At 44.0% G+C, this 23,540-nt stretch overlaps 1 protein-coding gene across 21 annotated transcripts in view; it reads right to left on the reverse strand.

Moving 5' to 3' along the window:
* The window catches only part of macf1a (microtubule actin crosslinking factor 1a), a 235,242-nt gene that overhangs the window by 36,508 nt on the left and 175,194 nt on the right, over positions 1 to 23,540 (reverse strand). The window lies entirely within an intron of this gene.

The raw sequence follows: 23,540 nt of genomic DNA on the forward strand, positions 1-23,540 counted from the left end.
CCGTGGCGATCAGCTTCAGCTAAGATGAGGGAAAGAGAGCCTTTGTTCAACAATAGTCACCTAGAGGTTCGCAAAAGCTTTACCATGGTGTCCAAAGGAGAATCCATGTTGGAAAAGGATTATTAATGATCGCCTGCTTGCCAGCACCTGTTGATTTTTCTGCAAAAAAACATTCTCTACTCTGGGCATGCCTCCTGAACAAAACACCACAAAACAAAACCCCACAACTTTAACACATCCACTGGTTTAACTGGGCTAAAATTTATGTTGTTGCTGAAATGAGCAGTCAAGTTAAACGACTACGATCTCAGTTCTGACCAAGAATAATGGCGATTATAATTTTAGTCACAGTCGAGCACTGTGAACATGTGACTGTGGCGCTGATGTTTAACAACACGGATGCAGAAAGAAGAACACAGAGGCGACTTCAACTCGCGATCCGAACAGCTGTAGGAATATTCTCACTGGATCTTGAGCTGGAATTTCGCATCACGGTAGCTGCACGGCACATCAATCGTACACACGGCTCAGATTTGGAGCTGTGCATTGTGTGTATGTGTACATGAACACATGTGCAGATGTTCTAAATTTAACAGCCATTTAACAACAAGGAATAGTTGTATCGATGGCATGTGTCCAGAACATCAATTTCAGATCGGGGACATGCTGGCTGTTAACACACAGAGACGCAGCAGCTTTCCTTTAACTGTTACCATTACGGTTACAAAAATGCACGAAAGAAAAAAACAAAAACAAGAAAAAGGAAATTAATAACACGCAGCACTTGTATCTAAAAAGATCTGGGATCTGCAGGATGTTGCTCAGCTTTTCCGACTTGTTATCGAGGCTTTAAAGTTGCTCTCTGAACTGCGTCCTCTCCTTTCATCTGCCTTTCCCTTCATAACTGATTTCCATTACTATGAAACTTTGTGAGTGCTGGTGGTCAAATCACAAACATCTTCTTTAAGAGTGTCTGTGAAGCTAAAACTGCTTGAAACTTGAGAGAAGGTGAGATGAACCTGCTGTGCGATGAAGAAGCGTACACGAGCAATAAAGAGAAAACCAACAGGAGAAAATGAGCACACACTGAACTGGTCCTGACAGCACTGCCCAGACTTGCTTTTCTTTCACCCCCATCCTTCCTCCTCCTCCTCTCGCCCTTTTCCCTTCTCTTCCTGCCTCAGCTCTCGTCTCTCCTTCTCTTCCTGTCTTCCAGCCCTTATCCTTCCTCACTTGCTCCTTTCTCTCCTTTCTAATGGAACAAGAAAAGAGGAGAAAGGAGGAAGGGGAAGAAATCTGTTTCCCCACTAAACCTCAAAGTGAAAATGGTATTGTCGGTGAGGTTTTGCTTTAATCCACGGTCTAAGCAAATCTCTGACACAGGGATGAAGGGAGCTAATAGGTTCATAAATCCCATTTGAAACCAGCCAACCCGTATTTGAACACCAACAAACAGATACAAATCTCATGCAAATGTGGACTGCATTCAAAACACACTGTCCCAAAACCTCGCCCCACTCCTTTTCTTCCCCTGTACTGTCCAACCAGCAGTTTTTTTCAGGGGGGAGGGGATTTTTAAACATTTACTTCATTCACAGGATTAATCATTCTCTGCATATTTGTGGGATTTTTTTGTGCTAAATCACTCCCTGAGAGACAAAGAAATGGAAGAATTCTGAATTATTTCCATCTTTTTTTCCCCTCTCTGGTGTTTCTCTTGAAAAATCTCCCTGGATTTTAGTGCTCTGTGTTTTTAAGAGTTTGTCTTCTCGTTGATATCACAGAAAGAAAGAGAGAGAGGTGGGAGTGACACAGCATGAGGCAAAGGGGGAGGAAAAATATGTAAAAATCACTAAAAACACTGCAAACATTTGATGTACTATTGATGTATTTTAAACACAACTACCTTCAGTTCTAGTGGGAGATCAATGTCTCCCTGCTTTTGCTTTAATGCTCCACATCCCCCCCTCCCTCTCTTCTCCGTCTTTTGCAGGTTTATCCCAGAGGCGGATGTTCACAACCGGAATTATCACATCAATTGAAACACAAATGTGGGAGCTGCAGACCTTAAGCCACCTGGCTCGATCTACCCCTGCTCGTCTGTCTCTCTGCTTTTACATCTGCCTCTTCAGCCCGTTTGTTTCCACCGTTTCATCTTGTACTTGTTCTGATTTCAGCAACAGCTGAAAGCTACAGCAAATCTTTTTAAGACCCATTTATTAACGCCACACCGAACCTTTCAGAAGTCATTTCAAAAGAAATATTAAGACGTTAAGCTGACAAAAGATGTCTTTCCTTCTAGCGGAACATAATTTATATGCAATGTGTAAAAATGTGCAGGATATAAAAAATAATAATAATAATTCTAAAATGTTACAAATGTTTCAGATTGTGTTTTGACTGATCTGTACGGACTGAGAGAAGTTTGTGACAGCAAAGGGAAAAACCTCTTATGACTACAAACCAGCAATCTTTAGAACTGAAGAACGAAACCCAGCAAGCGCTAAAAACTGCAGTTCCTCCAATGGCCACTGGAGGCCGACTCAAAAACGGAGTTAACGCTTATGGTTATGCACTGGTTAAAGACTACATTTTTGGCCTCTAAAGCCAGTTTCCAATTTCACAGCAACTATATGGTGGATGTGTGGATTTTTATTTTATTTTATGTTTTTAAAAGCTTTCTAGTCTAAATTTTATTAAGGCTTGAATCTAGGGCTGCACTGTATTTGTGATATTTGTGTCTTCTGGAGCATTTTTAATGCATTGATCTCCCAAATAATGTGTCCTGTTGTGTGTTTACTAGTGCTAACAAAAAACTCAAGCACAGACACGTAGCTGTGTCTGTGCAAAACGAGTTATAGTTTATGGGTGCAGCTTGCTCATAAAGCTTGGTCATAAACAAGTTGCTGTTAGCCTGGGTCAACACGTTCTTGCCACATCTAAATACATTTTTATCCCAGGCCAGAATAAATATTTAGGCCCTCCTCAGATTTTTGCACTACATCTTGAAACAGTCTTCAGCGTGCAACAACAACAAGCGATGGCACTGTTGGGAGGGATGATCTGGATCTTGTTCTGTTTCAACATCAAAAGCACCACAACTAAATAAAACGAAAACGACTCAGAGCATCAGATTTTATAGGAGCCAACAGAGACGAGTAGCTACACTCCTGAGGGAAGAGATCAACCCTAATCTCAGTGTCATTCACAGCATTATACAAGGTTGGATGCGGTCATCCGTGACGCTGTAAAACATCACAGAGCCGAGTCATTTTCACATATTTATTGACTCTTAAAAGTCTCCTGTTGTTCTCATTAATCACCCCCCCCCACCCAAACTTTTTGTTCACAAATTCAATTCTGCTCATGAAGCTTAACTTGAGGCTTCAACATGAGACTCTATCAACCAATGAGCGATGTCATTCATCCATCTTTTACATCCACTCCGTAGCGACTACCTCTGATGTGAGCCTTTAATCATTTAAGACCCTTTTAAGAACTTCAAACCTGTGTCTGCAGAGAGCACCCAAAGACAACAAAATGTTAACCATGAAACAAACTCTTTCAGAACTGTCACTCAGTGCATAAGCTGCCATCGTTCAGCCTGTCTGTACTGTATGTTCCCTCGCTCCAGTTCATCAAACAGCATGCAAAGCTTGTCCATCTGTCTGTCTGTCTGTTTGCGGGACACGCATACACACACTGTGCTTTAAAATGAGCTCCATGCTAATCCAAAGACCTTCTGCTTGTGTCTGCCTGCCAGCGTAGCTCTCTTATCTTTGTACTAAGGCCTCGTGTACCACTAAAAGGTGCTTCCCTGTGAAAACAAAAGCTCCCTCCACCCTACCTCCCCTGTCGCCTGTGTTTTTGTGCCTGCTCCTTTGTCTTGATAAACTCTGTCAGTGCATCTGATGGTATCTGTCCTCCCCATGGTTGTCACATCATCCCTTTTCAATTAATTTCTATCAGCAACTTAACATGAAAATTGCCTGGTGTTTGTTTAAGTGTACGCACTGGTTTTAAATGAGAGCAGAATATTGAAGTGGGAGGGAAGAAATAAAGAAAGAAGAACAAAGAGCACGGGAAAAAAAAGACGTGAAAAAGACGAGTGTAACGAAGAGGAAAAAAGTAAAAAGCAGAAGCAGAGGTGGACGCACCGAGAGGAGAGGCAAACAAGACAAAGACATCAGAGGTCAAAAACAAGCAACAAAGTCCAGCCCACACTTTGAGTGTTAGCCCTGACACATCCTTATCTGATATCTAAGTTTATACTCCCCGGACAACTTCACACACTGTTTGTGCAACCATGCTGGCAGAGGCAGTTCCACTCACAGAAAGCCGCAGTATTTACCTCTCACCTCTTTATCTCAGCGACAAAAGCATCCAAGCATGCAGGAGTGGAGGAGGACGCAGAGAGCAACAGTCAGTTGAGAAGAGGAAGTGTGAGTCTGAATACAAAACACACAAGCATGCATTGAAAAGAACCACTTTGGTCACCTTTCAGGAACGTGAACAGAACCCTAGAGTCAAATTTCCCGATTGCTGTCCATTAGTCATTACTATGAAACAATATACAGCACAGTGTTTCCGTGGCAGCGGGGTGTTACTAATATGCATACTGAGGTTCAGGATCACTGCAGTGATCTTTAAATTATTTTCTCAGAAAAAAACCCTGCTAAAGTAAATTCTAGTCATCTCCTTCAGGAATGAAAGTTTTAATTGGAACTCTTTGTATATCGAAGTTGTAAAAATAATTATTGCAGACCTGCAAAAGGTCACATACAGATTTAACAGCCTCCAAATTCTACACTACATAAATATTTAAAAGGTAAGTATAGTCAGGATGTGGGCATGACGGGTGGCAATCCTAGTTTTGCCATTTTTTGTCTTAAAAAGATCATCCAGAGCCTTTTTTTCTCCTCTGCAACAGGCCTGGTGTCATTTCAGGTGACCTGGAGCTCAGCGCTCTGTCCTGCTGTAATTTTCCTGTTTTACATCTGAGGAGGGAGTGAACATGACATCTGATTGCATTAAACTGAGGCCAGAGCAGCTGTAACTGCAGAGAGAACAAACAGACGAGGACTGATAACACAAAAATCAGTTACACACCCAACCGCACGCTCACGAATACACGGCGTAATGTACTCTTAAACCCACACAGGGTACAATAAATGGGCCGTTACCCAAGAGCAGCCAACGTTTACCTGGATAAAAAATATAATGTAATAAAAAACGACCAGGAGCCTGCGTCGTCAGCGTGGCAGCAGGTGCATCAGCGACCACTCAAACCGCGCATTGCTCATACATAATGTACGCGATGAGAAGTAATTCCCTTTCTTGCCTTACGTTAAACCGCTAGGGTCATCATGTTAGAAAAATTTCCCAAAACAAGATAAAATTTTTGTTTTATAAGCAATACTCTCACACACAGACAGTACAAACGGCTCGCCTCATTTCATGTATGCAAACATCTCAAAGGAGATATGATAGATTTGCTAATATCTTTAATCTCTGAAACCAGCTTTACCCTGTTCAAGCAGCTACAATTCACTATCAGAACTGCAGCACATTTTAAAAACACGTGAGGAGCAAAAATAAATAAATAAATTCTGAGTCAAGAAGCAAATCTAAGCCAGACGCTGACACCTAGAAAGCAGGACAAGCTGTCAAACGTGCCATCACGATGACATAAACCCATATAAATACACACCTCTGAGATGGAAGACACGACACAGACAAAACAAGTCAAATACTGAATGCAGATGAAGATGAGCACGCTACAGTCACCGACAGGCCTCTGCTGTGAGTTTCAAGTCAGGTTAATTTTGCTGCATTTATAAAAAATTCATATCGGTAACTTGCCTGTGCTCCAACTGTGATCACAAACTCAGAAATCAAATCAATCCAAACAGAAAAGTCACCCAAAGGTCTCACTTGGTATACAAACACAGCCTCATAAAACACCTCAAGCACCTTCGCACAAATAATTCAAACAACGGGGAAAACTTTGGCCTGTGTTACTCGGGAACACACACATATACAGACACACACAGCTGGGATACGAGCAGCTGCCCTGACTCTGTATGGAAAACAGGCGTTCGGTACTCTATATACAGACAGCATAAACACAACAGCAGCACGGCCTCGGGGGAAGATGTTTTTCAACTCTGCATTTGCGATCAGCTCTGCAAGTACCCTGCAGGCCTTGACCATCTCGCAAATAAAAAGGTGATCAATCAAATGCATGCGAGTGCGGATCCCCACCCAAACACACACATATTATAGGTATAAACAGAGTAGCCCTGAGGCTAGTTTCCCATGAGCAGCACAACCCCCGCCCCCCTTAGCATCATATTGCAATAATTTAAAGCCCTACTACTGAAACACAACTAGCTAATTATGGCGTCTACATAACTTCTCCACCACTCCCTCCCTCCACATACATTTTCCATGCCATGTCTACATCAGTTATTCTCAACACTCGGCTACCTGACCCAATTCTTTTTCCACGCTGTGCCTCTGTGTGCTCACATGTCCACATCTAATGGATTCATTGCTAAAAACACATTTTTGATCTTCTGCTGGCAAACTTTTTTATTAGGGTAAATTTTGATATCAGTAAACCAGGATCTCTGTGGTTTAATTTAATGCTTTCTCTTTGTCGGCAAGGCATTTATAGACACTGGTCTGTTCCAAATCAATCGGTTTTAGTGCATTTATGAAATCCCAGATATCTAAATGCCACAATTAAACTACACAGCAGCACGTGTTATTGTAAATGGGTCATCTCAGAGCACAATACGAGTTTATGTACTCTATATTTACCCTGGATCAACTCAGAGTATGAGTCCAAAATACTCAAAAAAAAAAAAATCAAAAAAAAAAATCAAACACCTTGATGGTCAAACTTTCAAAATAAAAGCATACCTCTGACTGTGTATCAGGGTTGAAACACGGTAATGCAGTTGAGTCATTCTCTGATTCAGAACCACGTTCTATTTCTAGACGGGGGTCTGCGGGTGAAGCTGTGGGGCGCTCGTCTTCCTGGGGCGCACAGGCCTGAGCTCGGTTCGTCTCTGTCTGTGCAAATAGACTCTGTAGCAGACCTGGCTCAAGTTGGTCCCAGGCCTGGTCTCTGCTCGTGAGGGGAGGAACGTCAAGAGCAGAGCCATCTGACTCCCAGTCACTGTCACCTGTCATAGAGCCCAGGACAAACTCCACCCCATCCATCCCGGACTGGGTACCCTCAGAGTATGAGTCCAAGTCTTGCTCCTGAGTATCCTCACAGGCTGAGCCAACATCTGAAGGGCCGGGCTGGGGGCGTTCAGGTGCTGCCATGTAAACAAAGCTGTCAGGCGAAAGAAAGGATCCCTCTTCCTCCTCGGGGTCTTGGCAGCAGGGTGGTTTGGGGATAGGACTGGGAGGAATAGAGTCTTCAATTGGAGAAGGGGGATAGTCACTGGGGTACTGGGAAGGCGCAGACACAGCCAGGTAAACAAAACTATCTGATATTACAAAAGCTTCAGAGTCTTTAGAATCCAAACATGCGCCACAAGAGTCTGATTTAGAAGGTGATTGAGGTGAAGAGGCAGGTGGTGCTGAGTGTGTATGCTCAGAGTCTGATCTGGGGGTGCTAGCAGTCATTTTGGGTGTGGCTTCCGGATCTGGGGCTAGTTCAGATGTGTCCAGTACTGAAGCTACATCTGTGGGGACATTTAAGTTTTCAGTGTCTGATCCAAAAGATGTCCCCTCTGGGTCAAATATTATTGCCACAGAAGGCTTAAAGTCTGAGGGGACAGGAGCTTCATGACAGGAAGTTTGAACGTCAACATCCTGTATACATTCATCGTCGATTTCTTTTTCAGCCATGTGCGGAGGCTCAAGGGAGTGATCCATGAGAACTCCCTCGCTACTGTCCAAACTCGGCTCAGATTGGTCATACACATCCCACTCTGTTTCTAACTCCTCTTCCTCTTTCAATTTCCCTTCATCGTGCTCATTCTCTTCCTCCACATGTTCCACCTCCTCAGCATAAGGGTTGAGAGGGCTTTGAGATGGAGAGGAGGCTCTCTCTTTGTAATCCTCTCCGTCATGCTCTGATGACGCCCCGCTGTCCAGGTCTGTCTCAGTCTGTGCAGGTTTGTATTCTTCACAGTCTGTCTGAGTGAGGTTACTGGTACCAGTTCTGTCTGGCTGGGATAAACGGCCCCCGCTGGAGTCTGTATCCAGCTGCTGACCAAGTGCAGAGTCTGTTGGGTAACTCATCTCCTCTTCCTCTACCTTACTCTCCTCATTATAGTCAATGTCACAATCTTCATCTATGAAACCATGTTCTTTTTTGTGGTCTTGTGCTTTAATCAAGTCAAAGTTTATAATTTCTTCATTGTGCTCAGAGTGAATTACGTTTGAGTCTCGTGTGGTTTTATCTAAACCAGGATCAAGACCATCAGGCTCTGTAAAATTAAATGCATCTATAGGAAGAGTTCCTTCAAAATCTACACAGCCAGTCTTTGCTTCCACCTCTCTATCCTCTTCCTCCGAATAAGGAAGCGTGTATGGATCAAGAGGCTCAGGGTCCACACTCATCTCCACTCCCTCCTCTCCTTCATCCTCTTGACATTGCCTCTCCAGCTCTAAAAAGAGGTCATCTGACTCTGCTCCCGAGCTGGGACAAGGTGAAGCACTGGGGACCCCAGGACCCCCAAATCCAGTAGGGGGCGTCAGCACAGGCCAATGTCCAGAAGAGCCCGTTAAATCCCATCCCTCTGATTCCAGTGTTTCCCTGTGCCATGCCTGTTCAACGATCTCCCTATTCTCTAATTTAAGAACTGCCTCCCACTCCCTTTCCTCTCGCTCAGCTCTCTCCTCCTCTGCTTTATCCCTTTCTTTTTTCCAGGCCTCCTCCTCCTCAAGTATTCTTCTAACATTTCTCCGCTCCTCTTCTTCGAGCTCCTGAAGAATCCTGTGCTCATCCTCCTCAAATTTGAGTTCAGATGCTGTGCGTTCTCTGAGATCACCACCCTGAGTACCCCATCCAAGCAGTCCCTCATCACATCCCTCCTGACTGATACAGGGAGAGAGAGGCAGACCTCCATATATTAGCCCCTCTTCTTCCTTCAGGAAGGGAGATGGGGGGTCTAGAAGATAAAGTGACTCTTCATCTGTGTTATTATCCTCCCCAAGCAAGGGGGGTAAAGGAGGGAGTACAGGGAAGTTGTGTCTCAGGCCAACTTGAGTCCTTTTCCCTGTTGTTATGCTGCGGGGCCAGGTGCGGGCCTTGGTAGGGGGGCAGAAGACTGGTTTTGGTGGGATGAGAGGGGCATTGTCTCCCTGGTCCTGGTCCAAAAGAGGAGAATCCCTCTCTGAATCTGAAGTCTTGATCAACTCAAAATGCTCCTCTGGGATCTGTCTAACTCCAGCTTTAGAAGAGCTAGCAGTCCGTCTGTGCTCCTCTCGTTTTCGGTCTACCTGTCGAGACACACTGGGGCTGTGCTGTGGTGTATTTCCAGAAATCTGCAGTGCTTGAGTCTGGCTAAGAGCAGGTAGCTGTTCTTTTGAAGGAGATGGCATTGCATGGGCCTCCCTCTGTTGCTTCTGAAAAGCAGGATGAACCTGCTTTTGCCTGCTGAGAGGATGTTGAAGAGGAGGCAAAGGGCTGAGTGTGGGTGTCAGCGACGGTGAGGTGGGGACAGGAGGAGTGTGGGGCGCAGACGATAACGGAGAGGGTGTGTAAGGTGGCAAGGAGGGCATGGAGGACGTAGGGGTAGATGGAGGGAGGTGAGAAGGAACAGGTTGTAGAGGAGAGATGGGAATCCCTGCCCCAGACAAACGTTTCTCTGCCCCCTCAGCAGATGACATCTCAAGTCTTTCTGCAAACTCAGGATAACTCGGGGGCATAAAGGCTTTCCAAGATCGCCGGTTTGGATTGTCTTTCTTATCGCTTCCCTGATGACGTCTCTTAGCCACTGCAGCCACCCCACCAACTGCTGATGAGGATGGAGCAATAGGCAAGCCTGAACCTACGATACTAACAGGAGGTGACATAATCTGAGCATCACCAGTTAGCTTTAAGGCATCAAAGATCACCCTCTCATCCAGTTTCCTCACACCTCCGGCATTGTCTGCACTCCTGGAGACGAAAACACTACCTAAATCAGCTGCAATAGTGCCATTGCTGGATAGCGTGCTTCCCTCTCCTCTCACCTCCCCACCTGAACCCAACGTACTCCTGGAAGGTTGACACAGTTTGGTCCCTTGGTCAATCTGCTCATTGATGCGCATGGTATCATAAATTGATCGCTGGGGGACGTAACAGTCCTCTATGTACGCCTCGTCCTCATCACCTTTTCCAAGGCAGCGAGGGTTCTGCCTCAGACAGTCCGGACGGCTCAGGGGCTTCCCCATTGTGCTGAGAGTTAAGATGCAGGTATGGCACAACACTTAAAGAAATGAATCAAGAAAAAAGGTATATTAAAAAGGAATCGTTGTGGGAAAAGATGTCCTGTTCCTTTAATTGTCCCTGGTGTAATGATCCACAGAAATAGACAGTCCATGTGGCTGCAATCCTTCAGGTTTCACATTTAGAAAAACAAAAAGAAAATTAAATTTTCCATCCACAGCGTCATGTCGACTGTGCAGTCTTATGTTCTTTCTATGTCACTTCAACAGCTGAGCACTTCCTGTGTCTTTCTGAGATGCTGTGTGGCATCAGCGGGGGAGTGAGAGAGACAGCCCACCCCCTCGGCACCATATTAATCACCAGCTCTGTTTATTTCAAAGACTGTTAGGAATGAAAAAACGGTAGAGGGATGAGCACAGGGAGGAAGGGAAAGAAACGGTCGTCATTTCCCCCTCTGAGTAGTCCAAGGTGAGGCAAGCACCATGCAGATAACATCCCTTTGTTTTGCTCTCTGAAAGGCAAAGCAATCCCCTCTCCTTCATATTCAAGTGTAGGCACAACAACTCATTCCTCGACTCCGGTTCGACTCCCCTGCAAGCTTCTAGCCTCCTTCCTTCCTTTCTGGCCTCCTCTTTTCTCTGTGGCACAACAGGAAAAGGCTGAGAGCTTGGACAACTTCAGCAGCCTCTGAGAGGCAGGCATGGAAGTGTAAAAGTCTCCTTTTAAGGTGAGAAAACCCACTCTCAGTTATATAAAAGAAAGGCTGCGTGGGGTGCAAGGAACAGCAAAGTACTAACTCCAAGAACACGTTTCACTATTATCTTCTTATTTTCAAAAATATTTCTTGCAGGGAAAATACAGATAAAATCCAGTAAAGAAGAGAAAAAGTTTGTATCTTTTAAAGGATTTTTAAGGCAAAAAAAAAAAATGGTACAGAAGAAAATGCATGAAAATAGAAATTCCTTTACCAAGTCAATGCCACTTTGTGGTCCAGTCACTGTTCAGGCAGTCTTTTTCTCTCCTCCACTTTCATCACAAAGAGTCAGTGTTTATGCCTGCAGGAAAAACCCTGAATTTTTTCCAAAACGTCTCATCAGTATGATTATCAGTCATTCAGTCTTTAGTGAAAGAAAATCCACTCTGTAATCCATACAACTATCCCGTATTTAATGAAAATGTATCCCGAACAAAGAGAAATCAGAAGAAATCCTCATCCATGCTTCAACTCCTTTCTTTTATCCTGCTGTCTTTCTCTCTCATCCTCGGATCATCTGCAGCTCCAGGGGAGAGCTGGTACAGTGGATCGAAAGCAGGCATGCTCCTGGAGGGGTGAGGCTGGAGTGAAAGAGGGCATCTGGGGGTAGAGAGGAGAAAGGAGGGGGGCTGGGGGTTGGATCCTGGACCAGCCAGGCAAGCAGGAAGGCAGGCGAGAAGGGCAGAGCAGTGAGTCGTGGGACTGTATCCAGAGGGCAAAGTCCCAGACAGCCCTCCCAGCTCCAGTCCGAGCTCTGCTTTGCAGGCAGGGTCTTCCCCCTCTCTACCAGCAGACAATCCCAGGATACGCTCCCTTCCCTTTCGCTCTCTCTCCGCAGCCTTCTTTCTCCTGTCTCGACTCCGTGGTGAGAATGAAACAAAGTGCCACGCAGTTCCTCCTCTCTGTCTTTGAAACGTGTGGGCTCCACAAGCTTTCCTCTCCCTTTCCTTTCTCTCACAGCCTCTGTTCTCAGGCCACTACACAGCTGAAATGGTTTGCAGCTGCTAAAAAAATCTCCCTCTTTTCCTCTCACTCTCGCTCTCTTGCAGCTCCCCCGCCTCACCTCACCCTCTCTCTCCCTCTCTCTCTCGCTGGCTGCCTCCCTCTCTACTCTCGCTGTTTGTGTTTGAATTCAGCTCCGTTTGTTCTGTTTCCTGCACTGGTTTTAAAACACAGGAAGTGCTCCAATCATGCTGGTTTCCTCTCCCTCAAAGAAAAAAAACCACACATGCGACAGAGAGAGAGAGAGAGAGAGAGAGAGAGAGAGAGAGAGAGGTGTTAGGGAGTTAAGTAGCAAGAGAAAAGGAGGCAGGGTGCTAAGAGGGAGCGTGGAGCCAGAGAGAGCTGTGCAGAAGAGGATTTTGCACATAAAAACGTTTTAAAATAAATAAAGGGGGAAAAAAGTATGAATTAAAAAAAAACTATATGATAACCCAGCTGAGAGTTTGCTTCACGCAGGCACTATAATACAGTATCTCAATAACACTGTCTGGCTGCCACTGGAGCCAGATTTGGTACTGTGGGAGAGAAAAAAAAAAAAAGAGAGAGAAGGGGGCTAGCGATGCGAGCAGGCTACATTCACGGCTGCATTCATCACAGCTTTGTAATCCACTCTTAATTCTCCGAAGGGTAAACCGCCTCCCTCCTCTTTGGAGCACAAAAACACTGTCCGCACAGAGGGAAATGATACAGAGTCAAAGAAAAAGAAAGAGAGGAGGGAGGAATGGAGGTAGGGAGAGGAGGGGGTGGGACTGTTAGCCGACGGCAGAGAATGAGGCTTATCAGCAATGAGCCGTCGCTCTCTTTTTTCCCCCAAAGCAATAGTCCAGGCTGAAGGCAGACAAGGAAGTCCAGCCTGTTTTTATTCACTCCATTACTGCCCCTGTTGTCAAAGAGTTTTCCCAGGCTTCAGTTGAGTCACAAGTTCTCTTGGTGTCCAGTCCAAGTGATGGTAGCAAGAAAAAGAAAAGAGAGAAAAGAGCTGCTCGTGTAAAAAATAAATATGGAGAAGACACAGACACACAAAAGTCTGTGATATTCACAGGCTCCACTTGTGCATTCCCCGTCTGCGCCTTCACTGAAACCCAACACGGCAGAGTGTGTGTGTGTGTGTGTGTGTGTGTGTGTGTGTGTGTGTGTGTGTGTGTGTGTGTGTGTGTGTGTGTGTCAGAGGGAGACACCAAGGGGCCAAGAGGAAAAGGGCCGTGCACAAAAAAAACAGGAGAGGAGGAGGAGGAGGAGGGGGCTTCTTCAGGATGCCGCAATAAACCACTGAGCAGCAACCCACTCAGTCAGAAGGGGGATACCAGCTAACATGGCAACATGCAGCCCCAGGCCAGAGGTAGAGAACTTTAAGCCACTTTGTTTTTCTTCTCCTCATCCAAAGTTACAGGCTGCTCAGTGCCAGTTGTGGTGGTTCTCGTCCTCCTCCTCCTCATTCTCCGGTTCGTCCTCCTTTTTCAGCACAACTGTTTGTTTAAAGCAGCCTGGCAGCTGATCTGAATCGAGGAAAGCCTACTTTCTTTCTCTCTAGCTTACTCCACTGCCTTGCAACGCCTCACAGCTCCCTCATTCTCAACTGTTGCACAGATCAACCCGTGGCTTGCATGTCAAATATGCCAAATACTCCACTCTTTCTTTTTAACTGCCCTCCCTCCAAATACCCACCCCCTCTCTGTCAGTTGCCCTGCAGCTGTCATTGCCGCGTCCAAGGCAAACGTCTTTATAGAAACAAAAGGGGTTTGTCACCGAGTTCGCTACACACACCCACACGCGCGCGCATGCATGCAGGGCTCGCAAAATCTCGCGTGACCCACGGCTAACTGACAATCCCCTCTACACAGACCACAGCAAGGTTTAAAGCCAAGCATTCGCAGATGTGGGCCAGCTACCAGAAGAGGAGGAAGGACAGGCACTGAGGGGAAAAATAAAAACAAAAAATGAAGAATGGAGGAGCCAAAAAGGACGATAAGGGGCTGATAAGTAGATTAGGCTAGTTTAATTTATTCATTTAAATTAACCCTACCCCCTCTTTACCTCATTGACTACTGACAGGCCGCATTGTCTGTGCCTCCACCCGTGCCCCCCTGGATTGGTTAAAGATTAAATTTGATTAGTCAAGTCCTCTGTGGATCCACTTGCGCTGCCCTGCTTTACTATGATTTCCACTCATTCCTCAGGAGTCTCAGCTAGTTTAACAGTCACACAGTTGATGGGACGAGCAGAGGCGAGGCTGTTTAGAGGCAGAGAGGAGTAGAAGAGTGTAAGGATTAGGGCTTTAATTTTCCCTGGGGCCGATCCTGTGGTGCAAACTTTACCGAGGTGCAGTGTGCACTAAATGGCCTGCTTTTCGAGTGAAAGGCTCACACTGCCTTTGTCTGCACCTAGAGGCTTGAAACCACTTAGTGTGGCTAAGTGACATTAACACAAACACAGGTGGAGGGCATAAAGTATGTATTATTGACTTTTCTGGGTCGTTTATTTGCTCTTGGGGGAACACCTGTCGACAGGAAAATATACTTTTTTCCCCTCTCCCTCCTCCTTCACGAGCCAAAGTAAATCTATAATCTGTCTCTTCAAACCGCTGCCATTTAATGTCATTTTCCTCGTCAACATCTTGCTTTTCAATCTCCCTCCCCCTCTGTAGTAACCTGGTAGCAGGAAAAAAAGTAACTGCCATCTCCATCACCCTCCCTTTTTCCAACTCTCAGGGGTAGTTTTATATTAACTAGCAGAGCGTTTCACCTGCCTGTGTGCATGTGAAAGCATTTATTGTTCTCAAGCTTCCTCAGTCAGAGAGAGAGAGACACAAAGAGGACCTGGACCCACATACAAAGACACCACGCACACCTCTGAGTAAAAACAGGCACGCACGTCCACCATCGCGCACAACAACTTCAATAAACGCACCTGCCAATCACATAAACACACCAATGATGGTCATAATGGTAGTTTGAAACTTTGCAGATTTTCGGGGCCGATTTGCTTTGTGTGTGTTGCAGGTAGGCAGCTGCTTGTGTGCATTTCAATTTAACGGTAAATTAGCCTGCATGTGAACACACACACATGCATAAACACAAACACACACACACTCTTTTAGGAAAACAAGAACTTCACACTCTCCCCAGCCAAACCCTGCAGTGTGTTTTCATTCAGCTGGCAGCCAGCAGTCTATGTTACAGATGGAGTTTAACGTCCATGTGCGATTAATGCAGGAAGGACTTTCCACATTATAAACACTTTGGAGGTCAGCTCTCTGAGGTGGATTACACCATTTGATCAGTTTTAGTGTGTAAAAATAGGCTGATCCTCCGTTTTCAGTGACCTCATGTTTCTCTCTCTCACCCACACACACACACACACACACACACACACACACACCACCTGTGAGGCAGCCTGCCGAGGAGTCAAATCCAGAGGTCATCCCCCTTTTTCTTTCTGGCATGCCTCCTCTGCTGTTTTTATTTGAGCCTCTTCCTCCTCCCACACATCCACACACCTGACTGGCACTCACTGGGATCTTGCACCACCCTCCAGGCCCAAAAATCTCTCATTCAGTGTGTTTGCTCTCAGCCACGGCATTTATTTATTGTTTATTATATGCCATCATAAGGCGGATGACAGTCGCAATAAGCACAAGGTAAACAACCACCATTACAAGCTTTACAGTTGACTACATCACGAAACAACAAGAATTATACTTGATACTTGTTAGGGTTCACTGTGCTAATGTTATGCTAACATAGCTGTTTTGCTAGCGATCATGTAGCGCATCATTATATACCAGCTAGCCCAACTTCAGTAACCCCACAAACGTCACTGCTGTTTACTTTTCTGTCTTCATTTATGTTGGAAGTGATAGCAGAGCTATACGTTTGAATTTTTCAGAAATCTCTCAGTCAGAACATGCTATATCATGTTTAGGTGGAAACTAGCGAGCTAACTTCCTGCTAACTTCTAACTCCGTTGAATTTAATAAATTCTGTTTTCATGGATGTCTGGATGTTAAACTTAATTGTTACACCTGGTAAAGCAGCAATGCTGATCATTTTATTAAAGATGAAAGAATTTAGACAGTTTTTAACTCTCAGTGATGCCGCAGTGTTCGTTTGACTTTGGGACCTGAAGTGGACGGAGTTTTGGACCCAGATTACTCCACGAGGCTCCTGACTACGGCAGCCGTAATGCTCCCACAATCCATCAAGCCGTGCAGTTTTGTAGCTTACTAAAGTTGTGCTATGAATATGGCGCAGTGTACCACATAAAATCGGTTCGAGGTCAGTAAGCACAATCAGAGTTCATACATAAGGCGCACTGTCGATTTTTGAGAAAATTAAAGGATTTTAAGTGCGCCTTATAGTGCAGATACGGTACAGTTAACCCAAGGTTCAGAAATGATACAGCTTTTATTCTTTTTATTCAGCATAAAACAGTGAAATGTAACAAAGAAAGCAAATGTATAACTTGTGAATTTAGAAGCTTTTCTGTGTCCCTGAGAATGTCTTTGTTGTACTAGTCGCTAAATGAGACCATAGAGTTTGTGTGTTTTGCTTTTGCTCCACTTCAAAAATCATCAAAGCTGCATCAGTTTGTAAAGATCGCATTGCTGGAAAAAGCCGGTAAGCACCAATAACTTTTTCCACGCCACACACAGATCTTATTTACTGTGATAACACAAAAATGAAAGCTTTTTGTCTAGGAAGCCAGGATGGCACCAACTTCTGGGTTTGCCTAGAAAAACAAGTAAAAGCTGCACAGATCTGCTGTGTTTCACATCAAATCTCACAATCTGACTCAAAACGACAGTTTGTTTCTTTTATTTTTGGCATCGCTGCTGTAACGCATGAAGAAAATGGTTTGCTGATATGAGCAAGACCTTTTGTAAAAAAAAAAAGACAAGTTGTTTGAAAGGCTGTATAGGTTGGTCTGAAACGTGTCTATAAAGTTTAGCAAATATTATATTACACTGTTAGCTTTAATGCCTCGATATTTGGTGCAGAGGTCATAAGAATAAATGTTACACTAATTCTTTTCTAAACATTTTCAAGTATCAAGGAAGTCTATCTTGGCTTGACCTACAGCATTATTCAGTTTTATTATGTTTATTTTATTATGCCCAGTATTTGGAGAGAGAAGAATGATATCGAGTTCCATCTTATCGGGTCCTGTTGGACAAGTTTTGTGAAAATATTTATGTCAGTATTGTCGAATTTCTCTGAACTGAGAGAAAGAGCGAGGAAAAAAGCGAGAGTGAGAAGACCGGGCTAAGCCGTGGCATGCCTTTCTAATTCACAACAGCTGAAACAACATAGGACCTGAGAGGAGGGAGGCCAAGACACACACACGTATATATGCGTTAACTCACACCATCCCAGACATATTTTGATCATACAGGCTCAAGACAAAACAGTCGCTCACTTTCTCAGTCGTTTTCAGATGTATACTGAAGTGAAACATCTGTGTAAATGTGTGTGTGTTATAAAAAGTTCCAGCCGAAAGACTCAGGTTTTAGGATAAGATAAATTATATTACTTTGATCCAATCGGCCTCTCAGAGGGACAAAAAGAAAATGCAGCAGAAAAAATAAGAGTCATGACCTCAGACACACACTGAATCTGTCTCTGGCTTACACACAGACTCACACACTCGCATTAGACACGAATATGCAGACAGAAAGAGATCAGAGAGACAGAAAGTAGTCCAGGAAAATTCAGAGAGCCAGTAAACAGAGTTGCCGTCCAGATGATGTATGACTTGGATTAGGCGGGGAGTCATGGGAGGGTTACTGGGTTCTGACACATTGAACTTTTCTGACAGCACACAAACTTTTCAGTTCCATTAAACAAGCCGAGCTTCAAAAATATAAGGCTGGGAGCATCGGCTGGATTCACTCTTTCAGTATCATATGTTTTCTATTTGTCAGATTAAGTGCAATTAATCACCTAAACTGTTTTCACTGAATCCATTGAAGGTGACTTCACTGCTTCTGCTTTTGATCAGGACTTATTTTGATGTTTCAGGGTTTTTTAGCTTTAACATTAATAATAAGTTTTTATATCACACCTTTACATTTGTACGCTGACTCTGTGTATTTGTGAGTGTATTAGTAATGTTACCACTGTTCTTGTAGTGCAAAAGAATTTTGCTTTTCTCTCAAGAGTCATGGTTAGCTGGTTAAATTACAAAGAAATTACACAATCATAAATATGTGAAAGTCCAAAAAAAATCTTCCCAAGAAGTTTTATCTTGGAATGTATGACTAACTGGAAAACAGCACAGCATTTGGGGCTCTGAAAGGTTCAATATCTGCATCCACCTTACTGCTGCTTACCGAAGGATAAAGGACTAAATGCGCAAACAACCTTATAGGTGAAAATAGGCCATGTTCCAGCTTCACAGCGGGCCAAATGACGACCAGTGAGCTACTGGCCCAGTTTGGCTTGACTTCTACACCCATCATTAAATAGCTGCTGACACAGTCGGTGCGGGGAAGGACAGTGAGTCACAGGCTTGCAGATTCTTGGAGGACTGAAAACTAGCGCATGGCGAGGTGGAGAGGAGAAACGAAGGAGGCTGACACAGCGGAGAGGAGGAAAAAGGTGCGAGGGAGGAGGATATGGAAGGGGTGAAGACAGAGGAGGTGCGCAGGCATGATTTAGAACTGGGATTTTCACAAAAACGTGTGCACACAAGGAGGCACAGATGCCTGCTGTGCCGATGTCACCCAGACTAACCAGCCCTTCCCAGGAATGTCCATCTGCAGCTATGGGTTTAGAGCCTCCTAACGCCCCTCTGCTAAAGTGTGAATATGTGTGCGCGCCTTCTCATCCCACCCAGAGACTATGTCAGCTGCTTAGGGACGAGGGGAGCCAGGGGCATGCAGAGAGATGTTGAAGCCACACCCTGATGTGCGTGTGTGCGTACTTGTGTGTGAGGGTGGGGTGGAGCAGACAGCTGAGATTCCGGTTGCAACCCGAAAAAGACTGGAATTAGAAGCATCCTCTGATGCACAGTGCATACACACCTCTCATCAGGCCACAGAGCAACCCTAAATACAAACACAGATTCCACGGTAGCGCATATGTGAAGACAGGATGGCCAAGTATAAACATGTACATGATAAATGGCAAAACTCTTGCTGGGAAACAGAGAGCAGCCAGCAGCACTGCCGGCTCATTACATCGTACATGTTCTCTTAAAGGCATATTATTAAATCAGTGCCAGTGCAACAAGGGTTTGAGAACGAACACATAGACCAGACTGAAACGTTTTATGATTTACTGGAACCTTTTGAATAGACTTGGACAAAGGGCAAACATTTATGCACCCACTGATAAATGAACTGCATTAACTTTTGTTAGCCTCCCTTTTTTCATCTGGCACGATAATCAGGTCAAAGTCCAATAACGTGTTTCATGAGAAAACTAATGTCTTGTTCTGATTAGCTATTTTAAGAATACTGAGACAGTAAAAATGGTAAACATCAGTATGTTATTACACTGATGTTACTTTTTAGCTCTGCTTACCCGAACAAAGCTGCTACTGGCTTCTTGATTTAAGAGATATACACAAGCTTTCAGGGTGAAAAATGAGCAAAACAAAGTAGTAAAGCTGCAGTTCTTCTAGTGGCCACTTGAGGCCGGCTCGTATTAAAATGCACAGCTTTCAGCAAGTCTCATATATTAAAAAAGATTTGGTCTTTAAAGCTACTTTTTTCCATCATGACAACTCTGCATGGGATTTCTTAACACTCACCTGCCTAAATATTATTAAGACTTCCTTATTAGGGGCGTGTCTGCTTTCTCTGTTAACTTTCTCCTTTACTAAACTCGACCTCTCAGCCCAATTTATGGTTTTAATGAACTGAACAGTCTGTTCAAGAAGTTTGTGACCTGGTTATAGTTAAATACTAGTATTTTATTTAGATGTTACTTAGCACTAATTAACGGGTATATGTGCATGTGTACCCATACAGTCTAGTGATGGAGCTTGATAACCTAGCTTATGAGCATTAGCACTTCTTGGTTTGAAATAACAACACAGTGAAGGTCAAAATGCTAAAATCGAGATTCAAAATGAGGCTTCACAAACCCGTGGGTGACATCGAGGTGGCGGTTTCTTGGATTTTCAACCCCTGCCAAAAAACTTTTACATTAAACATCACATTTTTCAGTCAGTGACATCTGCTCACTTTCAGTTTCTCACAGCCAAACTTTTAGATGTTTATCTAAGAACAAAATGATGTTTCCGAGGCTCGGAGTGTCTTGAATAAATCGCAGTGTAACAGGAATGCTAATAAAGAGACAAAGAGCAGAAGGAGACTGCTCTCTCGCACCCTCATTGACTCAGTAAGTCTCTGTGAGATCACTGTTGGGAACTTTAAACAATAATCTGACAACATCACCACCCACTCCCATGACCCCATCATCCCCTGGCTAGCCTTCACCCATACCCACACACACACACACACACACACACACCCCTACCTCATCTTGAGCCCACTGGTCTTTTTAAGCATTGGCATGACATCATCTCTCTGGATTGGAAAAGGGGTCTGTTGGGGGAGGGGAAGGGTGATGAAGAGAGGGGAGAGGGGTGGCCCGGTCTGTTTTAGAGCCAGACAGACATGTTTAGGTTTGAAATGAGCCGGGCTGGATCGGTTACAGAGAGAGTGAAACAGAGAGAGAGGTGGAGGGGAAAAAACAAAACGAGGAGGGCTGGTTCATGAAAGTGGACGAAAGACATTTTCTCATCTCAAGACTGTTAGAGGACACAGGACAATAAATACTTCAGCTACCAAGAAAAAAAAAGAAAAAAGTCAAAACGGGGTCAGACAGAAGACCAGAGCAACGTAAACCGTCTATCACATAATTCCTCATCTTTCCCTGAGTATCTGTAATCCTGCCCGATAGTTTGTCTTTTTCTCGATTTTTCACAATATCCCCCCTGCTATCCTCTCTTCAGTGCCCTCCTATAAATACCCCCCCGCCCCCAGATAGAGTGACAGACCATTTCTCCATGCTCTACATACCCTGCAGACAGTAGCTATTATACATTCTGTCCGTGATATTTTTGCAGTCTGTCTGCACCTCGGCTCACAGTTCACAGCTTTAATAGAGGAAAGGTCTTCATCACTGAAAAATAACACAACACAAACTATTTACCTCTTAAATAACATATACAGACACACGATGGAATATTTGACTTATATTTTGACTGCTTCTGTTTCACTACAGCTGAAATGCTGCAATTTCACACTGTAGCAAATAGAGTAGACCATTTATCAGGCCTACAGCCATGCTCGTGGCTTTTTAAGGCGGTATGGGCATTTTATTGTCTTGTGTCAAGTTATGTAGCTGTATGCATGTTTCTTTATTTGACCTCAGATTGAGCTTGACCGATGCTGCAGCTTTGCTTCATCATCTGAGAACAATGAAGTCTGTACAGACATTATAAGGAAGATACCGAGGGCCAGATTTACTAAACAGGGAAAAATAGCGTGTGAGCGTAATCCACAAATAAATTGAACATTAGATAATACCTTCACTGTATTTAATTAAAAAACATTTTTTCTTGTCACCACGCGTATGATGCATGCTTGTGTAAACTCATTTAAGGGCTAAAATCTTATTAAGCGATTTCTTTTCTGCATCAAAATGAAAATATGCTGGAAAAGCTGCTTATTATTAATATAAAACATGTTTTATTTGATAAAAAATAATATCAGTTGCCTCTTTAAACCTTGTAAACACTGAAATATTGCTTTGACCTAATTACTCCCAGTCATATGGCGCATTAGTACACCTGCAGATCTGCTCGCTAACATGATTAATTCGAGTGCAAAATATTTAACGGAGCTTCAAACTCTTTGATGTGGCTCCGTTTTTCAAGTGTAGCCTATTTATCTGGATCTCTCCTCTCATCCTTCCCTTCTTCTTTTAGCAGCTCTTTATCTCCTCTATTTGTTTGTTCTCTGCTACACATTCCCTCGGCTCGCTCTCATTAAGAGCCCGGTGAGGGGGAAGAAGAGAGAAAAACCCAGAAATGCACACAAAGAAAGGTTAGTAGGCCAAGAAGGAGGCGCACCGGAAATTAAGATGTTTCAATATATCCGAATAATCAAATTAGGATGGAAGAAAACAAGAAAGGCGCAGAGGTTTAAAAAGCCGAAGTGAGGATGAAGAGAAACAGGAACAAAGAGTCACATGAAATGAGTAAAAACTCTTCATTGATCCACCCACGCATCTCGACAACAGCGGAGATGATCGCTCTCAAGGGGACGAGGACGACTCAGACTAAATTTGTCGTGTGCAAAAAATGATTAGCGCTCGTATTACGCGAGTCATCGATCATCCTGAAAAAACAGGACCTTCCTGGAGCGCCACAAGCTGCAGATGGCAGAAAATGCACTGACTGTGCGTGGGACTCGTTGCATACTACTCCTGAGCTCTCACATAGTTGTCTAAAGTGGACAGGATATTACATCATGTCAAGAAAATGTACTCGTTAACGAGAGAAGTCAGACTGAAAGACTAGCCTAGGCCTGTGAACCGAACAGTGGAGGTGCCAGGAGTTTCTCCCAGCGGGAGTTTTTTCTTTAAATGCAGAACGAGCTGTAAACAGTTATGTCTTAGTGACAACTTACAGTATTACAGTACATACAGTATTAAGGATTTCATTATTTAGGTTAATACCTCACTGTAAACATGCAGAGTGTAAACAGTCAGATCCTAAATTTGGATCCACTGGCTCAGAATTATCACATTTCTTACTCCAGTATTTATTTTCCTTCAGTTCAGTCTTCTGCCACAATAAGTCAGCTGTCGATTGAAGTTGTGAAGCAACTTGAAAAGAATGTGCTGTGTTTGTGTCGTTGTAAATACAGAAACTTTGGGTTATGGGCTGTTAACAGGACAAAATAAACTTCTTACAGAGGTCACGTCTTCAGGACTCCTTCCAGTAATTTTACAGGCAGATTAATTTCTACTCAGCAAATGTGTCATTTGCTTTATTTTTCTTTTCTAATCTTTCAGCTCCAGCCTCTTAGTAATTGTTAAACCCGTAAACTGCAAATTTGCAACACAGGATTCGAAATATTTGATCAAATCTTGGTTTGATTGAAGTCTGAAGCTGGGTGGTTCTGTGGTGGCTAGCAGTCTCTCAGTATCTAATGTTGTATGTTAGAAACTTAAAACCGCACTCTCTGTGTAGTGCAAGCTGTATTTATATGGTTAAGAAAGTTTATGTAAAGCCCAGACTACCACCGAAGACTCACGCTGGGAAATGTGTCCTCAAACGCCTCAAATCCTTGAGGTAAAAAGGAGCAGCACAAACAAGGACAGTATAGCCATTCCTTGTGTTTACAGTACCCGAGCTCGTCTCAACCAC

Source organism: Pelmatolapia mariae, linkage group LG22 (assembly GCF_036321145.2).
Source record: "Pelmatolapia mariae isolate MD_Pm_ZW linkage group LG22, Pm_UMD_F_2, whole genome shotgun sequence".
NCBI lineage: Eukaryota > Metazoa > Chordata > Actinopteri > Cichliformes > Cichlidae > Pelmatolapia > Pelmatolapia mariae.